The 16,860-nt window shown below is 39.7% G+C and overlaps 1 protein-coding gene across 1 annotated transcript in view; it reads right to left on the reverse strand.

Annotated features, from left to right (window-relative positions):
* Positions 1-16,860, reverse strand: part of LTK (leukocyte receptor tyrosine kinase) — a 92,798-nt gene that overhangs the window by 74,911 nt on the left and 1,027 nt on the right. The gene's annotated exons all lie outside the window — the stretch shown is intronic.

Consider the following 16,860-nt stretch of genomic DNA (forward strand, 5'->3'; position numbering starts at 1 on the left):
AATGCTGCTCGTATAACCTTACAAACAACTAATTTCCTACTAGTACCCAGTATATTTTCCCCAGTAACTTGCTCCATCCTACTTTTCCCTTACAGCACAAGTATTTCAATTTTAACTTAACTTTCCAGTTAACATATCAGATTTACGCAGCTATATTAGAGCTTGTAGTCTTGTGGCTTTCCTTTGTCAGAAATAAAAATATAATTTGAGAAATACAATTCTATGAGACTATGAATACAGGATTTTTTTGCTAAACTTCATCTAGCAGTATGCCTACCACCAGTACCCTGGCAGCAGCTATGTAGAGCAGCATGGAAGATTCCATCCTCTATAATTTCTCTGCAATACCGCCAGGAAAATATGGAAGCACTGCCACAAGCCTCCTCTCAGTATCTGCCAAATTCCTTTCCAGAAGGAGAGGTTCCAATTGCTCTGTGCCAAAATTTAGTTTTCATAGGCATAAGTTGTTAAAAGGTAGGAAGCACAAGAATACTGGTAAGAGATTAAACTATGTCTTACCATAAACTGTCCAGCAAATATATAAGAGTGGGATTTATAACTTCAGGCACCTAGTAGTTGGGTGTTAATTCTAAGCTAGTTCACAGAGAAGACTAGCTTAAACTACTCACTTCTGAATGGCTCAAGTCAGCCCAAAGCACCTCTATTGTCAGTGCCATGCAGTGAATCGATTTGTCACGCATTCACTGCATATCTCTTAACTTGTGTTAAGGACCTCTGACATGGCAGTAAAAGACTGATGTCTGAAACAGCCCTTTGGTGGCTGAACTAGGTTTCAGGAAAGTACGAGAATAATCATCTATCAAGATCCTTCGCATTCTTCATGATCAAGACCCCAGACTAAATGCCCCAGATCCCCCGATCCTCGATCCTTGTTGTTACCTGGGGGTTTTTTTCCATTAGTGCCCAGATTACCATCTGCAAAAAGAGGGCAGAGGAACTTTTAATCCTGTTCATCCTTTGATGTCTCCTGTAAATTCTCCAGGGTCACATCCTATTATTTTACTCCTTGCATTCTCCTCCCCTACAAAAAGGAGTCAGGACGTCAAAAATGGAGAGGATGTTTATATTACGCTGTGAAGAACTTTGGCATCAACTAGTAACTTTGAAGAATAATCCTGAAGATAAAAGATAGAGATGAAGGACCAGACCCTATTCAGCAGTCACAGGGCGTAAAAAGAATGGTTTACAAGGAAATGGATCTTTAGGGAGTAATTTGAAGTTAAAAAAAGATTTCTACATGCAGCCCAGGGAAATGCAGAGTTTTATCAGCACCAGCACGGTCCCCAGCAAAGGAATTAGCAAATGTGGAAGAAAAAGAGCTCACATAATGTCCAGTCAACTGTGACTAGGCTAACTGCAGTGAAGAGTGTTTCCACTTAATCTGCAGTGACCCCTAACCACCCAATGCCTATGACGTTCCTGCTTATTGAATGGAGATAAGTGGACAGAAATCATGTCAAGGAGGAGACAAACCAGTACCATGAAACCCAGTCATGACATAAAATTAACAAAGAGACATAAAGAAGCAAATGTTAAGCACATGTGCATAAGCTGAAAATCAGAACAGAGTCAGAATAAAGACTCAATCCATCAGACGTCTATTGGTTTCTGAAGGAACACTGCAAGGTCGGCTACGACTAAACCAAAATATGTGAATTGAGAAGAAGGATGTAAAGATACGATGAAAGAAAAGCAAGAGGACCTGTTTGAAGTTTAATAAGAATTACTAATTTTCCAATTTTATTTGTACATAAAAGCATATATTTAATTAGAGGTGCAAATGAAACTATGTAAGACATGCAAATAATATACCTGTCAAACAAGAAGACAGTTCACAATTTTTTTAATCACAACTCAACAATTGGCAAAGTAAGAATGGACATTTTTTTACTTTTAATTACAGAAACTATCTTAGCACCATGGCCTTCCACCACTCTCCGGAAGTGGATATGTTTACATGAATTATAATTAAGAAATTGGAGGAATATTTCGCACAGTCTTGCACAACTACTGAAAAAAAACACCATGGATAAATTACAGACCCTGTCACATTAATCTTAAGTGCCACAGATTTAACTGCAAGGGAGAACTAGAAAAAGATATCTGAAAGGTAACAAATAAAAACATCAGAAAGCAATGACCATAAGGCAAAAAGAGATATAAGGATGAACTACTAGTTGGCAGTTTTGTATCATCACAATAAACCTTTCAGAAGTAAAGAGCAGAAGTCAGCACCCCCAAAGTATTTAGACAGCTCCACATGGTCATGGTGTGCTACAGCCCAAAAGGAAAAACGATGAGCTGAGCCAAGTGTAAAAAAAGGGAAGTGCCAGGGTCCACAGGCTGCTCGAGGCCACGCTTTTGTGGCCTTGGACACAAGTGCACTGAATGCAGAGGAGCAGGTCCGTGCACAGCTACCAAAATCAGTGGCAAATGTGACAGCTACAGGAACACCAAGTTACAGATAACCTCAGACTCAGCAGTGCAGGTAAAACTGAAGACAATGACAGTGCTGGGGCAGGCAGACGCCATCTCCAGTCTAAAGAGGTCAAAAATTAAAAAGGTAAAGAAAAGGTCTCAGGCAGAAGGAAGAATATGTAAGGAAGGACATCAGAGACCAGCTGAAGGCCCTCCTCAACAGCAACAGGACAAGAAGTATGAAAATGGGTTAGATGTCCTTTGTCAATGAAAGGCCTGACAGGCTGCAGTGGCACGGCTAGAAAGCCACTTTTTAGGGTATAGTGTCTATGAGGTTGGTGAAACATCTGCTAGAAAGAAAAACTGTGAACTAGCAGGAACCTGGAGAAAAAAGGTAGGACTTGGAGTAGTCATCAGGAAATGGATCTGTGCAGACGGGGATGGGATGCGAACGTGAATCTCAGCACCAGCCTAAACAGTCTTTTTCTTAATAGTGAAACAGTTTAATAAGCATGGAGTCCTGATGGTATGGAACATTAAAAAGAGTGATGGTTTCATTGTCTACTGCTTCAGAGTAACATGAGAGCCAAGCCTTCTGAGGAAGGTGAGTCTAGGCAGTCCCCTAAGATCTGACAGTTCTCTTATGGAAAATATTAGAACTAAGCTCATTCACACCATTCAAAGCATTTACCATCTGAAAGATGACTCTCCAGTATTAATATCTTCACTCACAGCCAGTACAATGAAAGAGGTGCAGAATCTTTTTTCAAACTGCTATTGCAATTACTGTTGTGAGCAATGAACTTTGTGTAACAGAATTCAAGTGGATGGGACAGCCCTGGAATTCAGAACTTCCAGAAAGGGCTAAAAGTCAGGGATGACTTAAACTACCTTATTGTTTTTTTGGCAAACTACTTCCTTATTTTTAAAGACGCTTCTGTCATTTGTGCCAAGACCTGAACTTTATTTTTTAATCCAAAAAAATCACCCTTGTGTTGAAAAAACAAGACAGCTTTTGCTCATGGCCTAAAACAACATAACCAAGATGCGCGAATAGTACCACTCTGTTTTTGGTAGGAAACTGATTTTGGAAACAGAAAAGCAATCACCTAAATTTCAGTTTTATCATTTATTTTTCCCTAGTACAGAAACGTAGAAGGCAGGGGCAATGGTAAGTCAGATGCCTCCACTGCTCTCAGAACATATAAAACAGTAGTCAGATGGTTGTGCTGTAAAGAATGACTAGGATTGAAAGGATTTTTACTTATCTTTACATTTAATTTTATTTTTGACTTCCAAGAGAGTAAGGTGTGGTTTAGAGAGTGAAGTGTGGTTCAGAAATTAAATCTTTGGGCTACAATATCACATTTCTGACTAGAAAGCAGTTAAGGGGAGGTATTTCCTATAAAGGCTTTTATTTTACTTCTGACGCAAAACCCTTAAATGTAATGAGCTCCTCCTTTCCTTTAAAAGACCTCTCCAGAATCAGTCCCAAAACAGAAATAGTGAAGTTGGGAACATCTATCCTGCCAAGGAAGAGGGTCTCAGATTACTGTCTCTCATTACTGCAAGGATGAGTTTAAGGGTTTGACATCTTTATGAATTACTCAATAGGCTGGCACAGCCAACAATATTGTGGCTATAATTTTAACATCCATGAACCAGCTGCTTTGAAAATATGTTCCAGTTCTTACATTCAGATAGTTTCATGGAAGGGAATGAGTCATAGAAAATCCAAATGGCTGATACGTCATAGACCACGCCAGCACCTATCTGATCTGTTTAAAGACAAGGGTGTCTCTGTCATTCATTCCTTTTAGAGATGTTTCACTCTATCTCAAGCTTCATGATGGAGATGAGAATGTCACAAAAAAACCCCACCACTCCAGTGAAATCAGTGCAAGAGTATCAAAACAAAAGAAACCAGAATGGGTGTCTGCAAAGAAACAAAGATTCTTGGAAAAAAATCTGACTTCCTTTCAGACCATGGGTAATTTGGTTAAATACTAATGAAAAAAGTAGTGCCTGAAAGAAAATGATTGAGGACAGTCCTGAGCTATTTAATTTACAGGCAGTAAGGAAACATAATTGGATGCATTTCTGGATATATCTGGAAAGTGCTTATTTGCGTGAGAAACAAGCACATAAAAACCACTGGATACAAACAGAACACATAAATATTGAATTCTCTGGATATCTCATATCAAGCTCTTAGGTTTGTGCAAGAGAAAAAAAAAAAGCTATCTTCTCTTAGAGTGAATCCATGAAACATTGTGGCTGCTGGAGGCCAGGCCTCTTTCACCACCACTTACCTTGTGATGTACTAAGTTCTTTTGGAATCACGAGAAGAGCACTCGGTCTCTGGAGGTGATAGGAGGGGAAATGGTAGGGGATCATCAGCTCCTTTCAGCTTTGGCTGGGCTTTTATCAGAGAATCATGAAAGATATTATATATTCCAGTAGAGTGTCCCTAAAGATGAATGTCTGGCTATTGCTGGCATGGGGGCTACAGTTTCTTCACTGGCAAAGGGTTAGTCCAGGCCTCTTCACACAAGGGAGAAAAAAGAGATTTCTATTCTTCAGTCCTCAAATGAGCAACATAAGAACAGCAGAGAGCCTTTGCTCTCTTGTTCTTTGCTACCAGGGCACCAGCCAGCACAATGAGGAAAACAAACATGAGGTCAAGAGTTTGTGCAGTTTTCTTCTCTGTTCATCCTCATTAAAAGCCTGAATCACAAGTCTTAAAGCTAATCTACCCTCAGTGCTGTATATCAACATGGAGTCATTAATAAAAGACTTAAGTCCTTCACTCACAGCAGCATGTAGTTCATAGCAGTTAACAGAGATGCTGCCTGAAAAGCTCTTTAATTCCACACAGTTTCTACATTTCCAGTGCACACTCTTCTGATATCCAGAAAGGCACTACCAGACCAAGGACAGGTTTCCTGACTTGTCATGCCCACCAAATGCAGCACACCTGTCAGTTCCTGTACATTTAGGCCATGTGTGGACTACTCATCCAGCACATAATTTTACCTTTTCAGTTCTAAACAGCCTGAAATTAGAGCTGTAATCAGCAGATTATCATCCACAGGAAAAGACCAAGTACCTATTTGAGTACTACTGTTTTTTTCTATGTAAGTTTGTCAAGTGTTCTCATCGCCCACTTGGTAGTCGAGTAGACATCATCCCAACAGAGGAGAGAGTATTCAACAGAACTTTTTCCACATCTCTCACAGAATCACGTTTCAAAACATCCTTTCTGTACCAGCTTCCCCTGAAAAAGCCTCAACACCTCTGGATCAGGAAGTTGCAAATGACACTGTAAATACCATAAATGTCCCAAGAACTTCCAGGAGTACCTGCTGCCACAGCAGACAACTACCTAGTGAATAAAAGATACTGCTTCTTTGCAAGCAGAGATGAACCTCATATTAGTTACAGTAATGAGAAGGTGTGACAGAGCACAATACATGCGCTCTGAGGGAACTGCACTGGCAATAGTAGATAATATATTCTTTTGGAAGCAAATGTTGAAGCATCTCAGTACAAGAGAGACATTGATGTGCTGGAGCATGTCCAGAGAAGGGCAATGGAGATGGTGAAGGGTGTGGAGCACAAGTCTGACAAGGAGAGGCTGAGGGAGCTGGGGTTTTAGCCTGGAGGAGGCTGAGGGGAGACCTTATCTCTGTCTACAACTATCTGAGAAGACATCCTAGTCAGGTGGGGGTTGGCCTCTCCTGACAGCTAACAAATGACAGGATGAGAAAAAATGTCCTCAAGCTTCCCAAGGGAAGTTCAGGTTGGACATTACAAAAACTTTCTTCACTGAAAGGGTGGTCAGGCACTGGAACAGGCTGCTCAGGAGAGTGATGAAATCATCATCCCTGAAAGTGTTCAAAAGACGTGTAGGTTTGGCACTTGGAGACATGGTTTAGTGGTGGAGTTAGTGGTGGATTAACAGCTGGACTCAAAGGTATTTTCCAATCTAAATAATTCTATGATTCTATTTGCTTTGCCTTCTGTTGCAAAAAAAAGTGGTTTGTGCTGTTTAAAGAATTGGAGTTAAATGTTTTCGTAAAAAGCAAGTTTTCATATGAATTTGTAACTTTAACAGTATTCAGTGGCAAGTTTCAATCTATTGCTTACCAAATGAGTCAAACAAAAAACCGAAAATCAAATCAGAATGAAAGGATATAAACACAAAAAATAAGGGTTCAGAAGTGTTTAGCAGGACTTAATTGTTAAAACATTAACAGATTCAACAATTATAAACTAAACAATTCAATAGTCTTTACAATAATTGTAACAATGACTTAATTACAGAGTTACATTAACAACATTCATACATAAATAAGTCACACATGTGCACACACGCAAAGAAATGTATACATCTATACCTATGTGTGTTCCTCCACACAGGAAGTAATTTCATGCTGTGTTAAAAAAATCTGCCACATACTCTGCCATAGTGTTTACACATACTTTACCACATCTGAAAATTCCAAGGTAGAATCTGCTACTGTATCCTCCTATATCTCAATATTTTTGGATGCCTGGGTAGGAGTAGTTTTTGTTGGGACACTGAATACCTACTTCACTATCTTCTACACTCAGAGTCTTCTCAGAGGAGACCAGCTTTTGAAGTCATTCTCAGGGAGGATGGGAAGCCAGCTCTGTTCCCAGGACAGTACTGAGGCAGGCTTTAATTGGTACAACCATGTGAAGGAGCAGGCTGCAGCTTGCAGGGCAGAGGGATGCCTGCACCTGGCTCTGAAGACAGCCATGGACACTGCTGCATCTGCACATCTACATGTTGAGAGCACACAGTGCAGTGCCCAGGCCTGTGTGTCTGAAGAAAGTGCAGTTACTGTGCCAGTGAAGGTGGACAAACACCTACCCTTCCTATTATCTCCCCAGAAGAGCCTTGCAACTCTAGAGTCAAACACCTTTCAGATGTCTTCCTCACAGCCCCAGCTAGAAATTGTTGCCAGCTTCCAAGGTAGGGACCACAGCTTTGCCAGCAAGTACTCCAGCAGTGTGTGGAGTCTGCCAGTGCCAGCTGAGACTCCCAAATGTGCTTCCTAACAGCTGAGCCTCTCAATGCCAGCTGGACTCCAGAAGAGGAAATCAGTCAAACAAACACTTGGAGGAGGCTAAGAAGGTGGACTGTGAAACTGAACACAAGTTTAAGCAGTGTTTTAAACATTTTGTCAGCCAAGGTTTCAAATGTCTTCCCTGCATCATTGCTAGCATCTTCTGCTCCTGAAAGTAATTCCTGGCTCCAAAGCACACACAGCAAGAGTAATGTGTGCTTTGTTTTTTGCATATACTTATTCCTTCCTCTTTATGCATATGAGCTTTGGAAGTAAAAGCACAGAGTCATGAAGTGATTGTTTTGCATTCTTTTAAAGCTCATGCCAGGTGCAAGTAAGAAAAGGAGATAAATAAGCTGTGCATGTCTTAAGACTTAAAGACCCCGGTTCATCGTTCACTGAGCTCAGCATGCCAGTGAAGCCATACTCCTAGTCACTGTGTGTAAGTTACCAAGACACATGCAAAAGACCAAGACAGGCAGCAAGGATGATAAAGTGCAAGGAATTGGAAATGGCTTTGCATGGCATACAAAATAGCCAGAAAGGCTCCAAAACCCGTAAAACTGAATTTGACTTCAGAAAACTGATAACAGAACACAGCTCTGTCAAAATGATAAGGCAGAGTGAGAAAGAGAAACTGGTTAGAGCATTTTAGTAGCATTTGCAAAATGCGCTTCCTTCAAATAGCACAAGCATTTGGCTGCACCTAGAAAACAAACATCAGCAATTACAAGCATCTTCTCTCTTCTCTTTCTTCCTAAGATGAAACTATACTCTGAAAATTGACTCAGTGTCACAAATGACTGAGTTGGAATGAAGAATAACGATCAGGTCACCAGAGAAAAAAGAGGGAATTTTACATCTTTGCATCAGTGCCATGCCTTCTCAGGAGCAGATAGGGATACTTTATGGAAGAGTAATACAAATGTACAGGTTCAAGGAAAACACTTTTACACCTTTAACCAATTAAAAAGCCTATGCTGTTAGAAAATTTAATCAGTAAGCCAACATTCAATGTGAAAGAGTAATTTTTAATTTTTTTCAAGGCAAATTCCCACTGAAATGGAGTTATAGATTCTCCTTAATTATATTTCACTGTAAAAAGGAAAAAAAAAAATCTGTAATTCTGTGCGCTGGATCTATTTGAAGGAACTAGAACATATATTGTTTTATATTGCACCACATCTGAATAAGGGAGATAAAATTGGTAAATAAGGATAAAGATTACGGCACCAAGGCTAAGGAGTCTTCCTCAAATCATAGGGAAAACTTGTGGCTGAAAACTAGCCCTAAGAAATCTGACTCTCCTTACCATACTGTAAGAAAGGTAGGCAAAGAGAGCTGGAAGATTGCATTGCCTAACATAAACACACGTTAAAAGAAAAAATAGGTTTATTCTGTACATTTACTTTTAGCAGTATGTTAGGTTGATTGAAAGAATGACAAATGTCTCCAGTGCTGCCAGTGCTTATAATTCTACTCTGAATTCAGTTCTCTACAGTGTTTTTCTTAAACATGCAGTTTCTGGAGCCGTGTAATGACATGAAAATTACAGCAACAAAAATGACTTAATAGTTACCCAGGATAGCAAACACAAACTGGAAAGACTCAGAAACCAGATGGCTCATAAATATGTCTAATTTGATGATTTTTAACCCTATCTGTGAAACCTGAGCTTGGAGAATTTAAAACACAGGAAAACGGTGTTTGCTATAGTTTTTCCCTTTGCAAATCTCAGAAATACTGTACAAAGGTACTTTGGCCAGCTTTATTTCTTACCCCTTTGTGTATTTGTGTCACAAAGAATGAAAAGACATGCTGAAGAATATTCTTGTTTGTAGCTGATGTTTCTTTAAAAGTTCATGGGAGCACTTCTGTCTATGCTAGAGAGTATGAAACATTCTGTGCATAAAATTTAAGCCTGAGTTCAAAACTTTTTTTACTGCCTTCCTTTAAGAGGATGAATGTAAATCCCTACTCTCCAACTTCAGAATAGATTCAATCCTATCTGTAAATGTTCAAGAGTACTTCCTCCTAACAACAGTCTTATCACTTATTCCTCAGCATCATAGCATCAATGATAGGATTCAGACTATCAGACCAAATTTGTCCTCTAAAACTGTTACAAGTTCTGTTAACTGTATGCAAAAAACAACACATTTCAAAAATAAGAAACTGCCAAAAACTAGAACTAAATAACAAACCAAATATTTTTACTAGGTAGTAAAATGGGATTGTAGGTGTTTTCACAGTAGTGCAAATTCATAAGGAGCTGACAAGGGTGGTGTTGAGCACTTGCTCCCTTGCAGAGATCAGAAAGCAGACATCCCTAAGCTATGTCAGGGTGTATTCCCATAGTCTGAATTCAGGTGTCTAATGCTACAGGCTGGTGTCACAAGACACTTGTTTATTGACTGTTGGAAGAGATTTAGAAAGAAACCCCAGCAGACCAAGAGTTTCCCAGAACAATTCCTTCTGCCCCAGCCAGCCTTCCTTTTGACCCCATTATGACACTGATTCCCCTTCTTGTCCGTGTGCAGGAATCACCATATCCTCAGTTGTACTTAACACAAGCTGTAAAGGGTTACATCATAACTGTAACATTAAAATTATGTAGAAACCAAGAAAGCTAGCTTTTATCCAAGATAATTTCAAAGTATCTCTGCAATATGACTGACACAGTTGAGATTAAACCATGAGGTCTCACTGAGCCCTAGGCTGAACTGTTTGCCTTCATGGGGTTAAAGAAAGCTTCCTTCAGAGGTTTTAAATACTATTTGGGTTCCTGCAGTGACTATAAGCACAGAAAATGCTCCTGTTGTGAACTACATACTTTAAAAGTGTTACTCATGTAAGGAGATCTAAACTCCAGCACAGTACACATCAAAATGCTACAGAGGAAACTCTAAAAACATGTTAAAAACCATGGAAATTTGAAGCAGTCATGCTTTTCTCTTTTTGCTGAAGTCAAAGTATTAAATAAGTCTTTAATCACTCAGAGCTCAGTAGGAAAAATAATAACAGCCAATACTTGGAAAATTTAAACTGCAGTTAAACATAACAACAGAAACAGAAAATTTTGAAAAAAATCAAGACATCCAAGGTATTATAAGTGTCTAAGCATAATCATCCATGTTCTTTACATTGTCTAAGATATTAGTCAAGGCACATGGGTCTGCAAAACCACCAAATGAATTATCCAGTGAAGAAAAACCATTTTTCAGTTCTGTTCCAGAGTGAATTCAGCTTTGCCTGAGGTTGCCTGAGTTCAGGCTGACAGTTGCTAACCCTTCTTTTGGTAATCCAAAACCACACTGACTGGGCTCCTCATCTCCACTGGAACAGAATTCCTCTATCCTGCTCACCACCCAGTGTTGGCCACCTCCTGTTCTTTCTGCCTATCCCTACAATTTCATCCTGCCTCTCTCAGGCCAGGAAAGCAGAGCAGATATTGTAAGGCAGAGCTACAACAGAAAGTGCTTGAGCAAAGTTCATCCTCATCACGTAGAAAAAGGTCTTGGTCACAGCTCCAGGGTCACTCAAAAGAGCCCTGCATCGCTGCGGGGAAGCTGGTACTCCCAACAGAACCTCTCGTGTGAAAATTGTGGTTCCAGAGAGCTGTGACTCTGAACCAGTAACCTGTCTGGTTACATTCTCATTGAGGTTCCAATGTGATGGTCAGTTCTGCATCAAGGCAGGAAAAAAAATTTGTGGTTCTACTGGCTCCTGAATAGCAGAAAAACTCTTCACCAGAACAATGTAGGAATAGATACTTCTCACCACCTGTACTTAATTCTGTGCAACAGAACACCATCATGTCCTTCCATGTCACTTACTACTGTCACTCTCAGTTACTTTATCACTCCTATATTTTTAATGTATAAATATGTATCACCACAAACATAGACACAGAGGAGAGGTGTGGATGCTCTAACTCCAGGAAGTTTAGCTGCTTATGCCCTCAAACACATGCTGTGCTACAAACTGGGAAAAAAAACCCTAACTGAGCAACTGAAATACATGAATAAATGCATCATTCTTGGCTGATTAGCCAAAGCTTATGGGATTTCAGATACCAATTAGCTGAAAATCTGTGATGTCTTATTAAAAGACATGGTTCTACCATTAGACAGGGCAAAAGTTCATCTAAAATTGCAAGGATAAATCTGTGGGTTTTGAAAAGACTTCAAGATTTAATTCTATAATTTATTTAATTCTATAATTCTGTATTATAATTTTATATTTTACTCTCATTCTTGACTAACTCTGATGAGGCTGCTGTACAACTGCTCTTAAATTCAATCAGTGCTGATGTCAGGGACATTTATAGCTTCACAGATAATAGAATACTTCAGTTAGAAGGGATCTACAACAGTCATATAGTCAAAATGCCCAAAATAAATATAAAGTCAGCTGGAAATATTAAGATTTAAATCTTAGTGAAAGATCTTTAATTCTTTTTCACCAACAAGTGGAGGATTATGTAAAGTTTCATTGTTTTACAGCCAGCTTTGTGTTAAGGAGAACATACAGAAAACCAACCTGAAATTCTCCTTAAAGAATAACACTTGGCCTGTGACTGGACATCTCACTGATGTTCATGAAATTCTGAGCTCTTTATTTACTCAGTACACGTGGAAGAATTGCTTTTTCTAAGTGAGGAATGCTGGAATGTCACCTCTGTTTCCTCTTATGCCATTTCCCTCTGTTTCCATTTCTCCTTACGGTTCAGTTTGCAGATATGACACTACTGGGAGAAGCCACAACAAGGAGGTACACCACCTTGAGGAAAGCTCTTAGGAACAGCACAGCTGGGGGAAGCAAAATGCTTCAGTGATACCCTGCCAGTTGTCTGGAACCTGTAATCCTTTAAGCACTGCAGAGATCTAGAGAGGTCCTGACACAGCATTTGCTGAATTGCAAAGGTTCTACACCTCGTCTTCCCTCTTGTACATGCAGCACAAAGAGGCAGGAACCTGACATTCCCCAGGCATTCCATCCATAACCTACTGGTGCTGAATGAGTCACAATCTGAAATAAAGGCTCTACATTTCTCCTGCAAAACATAGCACACCAATGTGATCTGTCACCATTCTCATAAGGGAGCTGCTCTCCCTACGCACTCAGAGCACTCTGTCAGCTACAAGTCACCTCTCACCAAACACTACAATTCACCCATTTTCCAAGCTGGCCTGCTCTTCTACCTGCCATGGGTTTCGTCTTTGTGTATGATGGCAGCAGGCTACATCAAAGCACTGGGTTTGTTACATGCCAGTAGAGGAGAGAAGCAGATGAGCAATTATAATGGAATGGGAGGAAAAGGAATTGTAAGAGGAAGGACTGATGCTGAGAGGCAGGAAAAGACTATAAGCCTGATCCAATTAATTAACATAATTAATGTCATTATTTTCCTCCTCTGATTTAAGGATTCAATACAGGAATCATGCTTACTCGTAGGAGTCTCAGATAAAAGTCTCCAGATACAGAAGGAAAGATGTTGCATGGCTGTAACTGTATTCCCATAGACATCCATCATTTTATGTTAACTATGAACCCTGTGGGTTCCTTCTTCATTTATTTCTGAAAGGAGCTCACCTGCCTCTCCCCTCAGCAGCTGCTTTGTGTTTTGGCTTTTACTAAAGGTTTGCAAAAAGTTATTTTTGTTTCTTTTATTTCTGAGGAATTCAATCCAATATCAAGCTACAAACAGTACCAGTCACTGTCTGCATGTACAGTGATGAGCATCAGCCTAAGGACAACCACCTGCATGCACAAATCTAAGTATGAACTGGAATGTAGTATTATAAAATAACCGGGCAGTTTTAATACAGGATTTTCCAAGTTATTGGCAAGCCCAAAGAAATTTTAAAAAATCAAAACAAACAAAAACCTGTCAACACCAACCTAAAAATCTTCTGGATCAAAAGTTTTATAAAAATTGCAAAGACCAACACATTTCAGAGAGTGCTGGACTAGAACAGTTCGTGTCAAAACTAAACATTTGATATTAAATCACTTTTTATGCTTTTAAAATAAATATTTCAGATTTCTGAATGCAAGGCCGTCCTGAGCAAAAGTTTGAAATAAAAAAAAATATATTTAAAAATGTAGATTTATTTGAATGTCTCAGTATGAACCAACTGGTGCACACACCAAACGGAACAGCTCAAAGCCTAGACCACTTTATGAAGCATTTTAGTGTCACACATCAGCAGTTTTCACTAAAATTCATTCAAGATGAAAATTTCTCTTCACTCTTGTCACAGAAATCGCTGATGTGTTTCTACACACCAGCACAGCCAGCATGCACTCCTTCACACATACTAGCAGACTGAAGACAGGGACCCTCCTGTGGATCCATTTGGGACTCCAGGGAGTAGAAGAGGAATGCTTTTGAAACTTCACTGGAGTGAGGCATCCTTTTCTCCAACTTCAACCTTATGGACTAATTAGAAATTATGCAGCTATGTAGCATGGATAGAAAGATGGATTTCTTCTATGGCTGCTCGTAAGACATTGAGTGCAGCTCTGAAAATAGTACACATGGCTCACTACCTGATTTCTACCTCCTCCAACTTAGTCCTCCCTCCTGATGCAGTTTAGAAATCCCTAGTGTTTGTTTGCATGTGCTCCTTTACTGTGGGATTCCCATAAATTTATCATATTCTTTTCTGTTGTATGTCAAATAGTCCTCAACTTTTTGTAATGCCTATGACTTAAAAAGAACTGTCTTGTTTTCATTTCAAGGCATCCACCCAATATTTGAATTGCAGTGACAGCCGTAGTGCCTTGAATTGGATATTTGGACTAGGCACAGTATACGGAGACATGCTGTCTGTCATTTGCACAACAAAAGACTGTGGATACAACTCCTAAGACAAATTTCAAGGATCACTAAATGTTCTTCTGGTTGGAACCATTTAAGTGAAATCACTACTGTACCTGTGTGCTACTTTAACTGAGCAGAGATAGGCGCAAGAAGAAGAAAAATTAGAAGATCTCCAATGAAAAGACAAAAGACAAGACAGGGTCCCATCCCTTCCATGCTTGACACGCTTACCTCCAATAAAGCGATACACAAAGCACCAAAAGTTTGTCTAAGTGAAATAGATGCACTGGTTTAAGTTGGCTGACAATGAAATAAGGTACTCCTATATCTTCCTGCACAGTGGACTGAGTGAACTTGACCCAGTTTATACTCCTCTTACAAAAGAGACCAACTCAATCCTGAGAGGCAGATAAACCCAGGGAGAGAAACAAAATGTTTGGGGCTTTAACTGTTAGGCAAATGCAAGCATCCAGGAATGGGGCATTCATGATTGCCATGCTGATATACCATTCCACAAACAAGCAAAAAGCTGACTGTCTTACTCCCAAACCTGCCATCAACCTTCCTATGCTTCTCTGCATTAGAAAGGATTCAACAAAACCCAAAACCATAACTATTCACCAGGCTGAAATGAAATGTAAGTTACTCTGCTCTGTGACAGCTGCACTGCAAGCATTGGAAGAGACTGTAAAGAAATCCTAAGAAAGTGCCTCTACTAATATTATCTCAGGGACTGTGGTTATACTCAATAGCTAAACTCTGAGCAGTGACATAAACATGACCACACATTTGGAAAGGTGTTTGAAGTTTGCTCAGGATGTATGCTGTGCTGTAATTTTGCAGATAGTTGGCACTCCACATTCAAAGGCAAGAGTATGACATTCAGCCAAGTTTAGCCTGGTTTCTCACAGGAGAGAAAAGGTCTGACCTACCCACCCCTTACCAGGCTCAAAAAAAAAACAAAAAAAAAAAACAAAAAAAAAACCCCAAAAGAAAATAATCCATTATGAAGGCTCAAAGTAATATTGGTGCTTAAAATAAAAAGAAATTTCTCTCAGACTTTCATCTGGTGGCTTTTTTTACCTTCTTCCTAACCACCTCCTGAGACCCGAGGCTAGTGTGCAACATCTGCCTCCAAAAGACTGTGAAGTTGCTTTGACACTGAACAATACACACCTATGGACTGAGTCCTTTCCTGGTTTTGTTAACTTTGGTGTGGTAGTTCTTTTTCTGAAGGTTTTTTCATGTTGTCATTCTCGACAACTTTCTGAATTTTCTCATAGTGTCTTAATTTTTGCACCAAGAGGAGTTGCAATATCCTCCAGTGTTTCGTTGTGCCAAAAACTGTCAGTGGATGGGAACTCTGAAATCATCCTTTCATGATAGAGCTCATTAGAAACATGTATGCCAGCCAGGAAAATGAAAGAGAGAGGACCTGCACATTCCTTCATCACTTGGGCCTTGGGCTTTCCAAATAAAGAAGGAAATGTAAAGCCACTCCAAGAATATGCTCCAGTAAAAATTGTACAGTGGAAATACAAGTGTTTTTTAAACTAATTGACTATAGAGTCTGGGAGCTGACCACAATAGCCTCCACAGTGAGACAAGCAGCACTCACATGAAGACTGTGATGGCAGCTACATAGTTAAATGCTCATGCATTGAAGTCTCCCCCAGGTGATTGAGATTATTTTTGGCAGAAGATTGGACAGAGATTGTAAAATATATGTTTATTTTCATTTAGCTCTTTACTTACTCTCTCTGTATCACTCCCTTTTTAAAATCTCTTTCCTAATACAGACATTCTTCATATCACAGACCTGGCAAATACAGTTATTATTCCTTACATTAACCTGACTTGCATGTTGAAAGCCAGTCCACCATAAACACTACAAAGGTACTCAGCAATTCTTGATGTTACCACATGCCATGGAACCTGAGGGTTTAGGGACATACAACTCTGCTTGCACAAGATACACCTGTCCTGGGACTCTTCGACAGTAGAATAACCTCCTTCTTCCCAATAGAAATAGGCCAGAAAAAGCCTGAAATCAAAAACTCTGTGCTATGCCTTGGCATATAATTGTAAATGAACTAAATTATAAAACCTGCTTAGAAAATGACGTCCCAGTGAGTCTTCATATAAAAGTAAATATATACAAGTTCATAATTTAGCCAGAGAGAAGAAGTGCACTGCAAACAAGAGCTAGCTGTAGCACCCACAGCATTTGCCTTTCATCCTTCCCTGCCTGTAAACTACATGATCTGTTACACTGAGAAATACAAAGTGTCTCCTGATGCTGTCTAAGGGTCACGTTGTAGTCACTGTATCTACACTGGGGGTACTATTGTAACTGCAGCTGACCCAGAAGTTCAGCGTGTCCTGATAGAGGCTTTTTTCCACTCTAATACTCATAACAAATTTGTTTGCCACTGTGCACATATAGCAAATGTGTCCTACTCCTACCTTTTTCTCCCATCATTGGTTGCATGCATG

Source organism: Sylvia atricapilla, chromosome 6 (genome assembly GCF_009819655.1).
Source record: "Sylvia atricapilla isolate bSylAtr1 chromosome 6, bSylAtr1.pri, whole genome shotgun sequence".
Classification (NCBI taxonomy): domain Eukaryota; kingdom Metazoa; phylum Chordata; class Aves; order Passeriformes; family Sylviidae; genus Sylvia; species Sylvia atricapilla.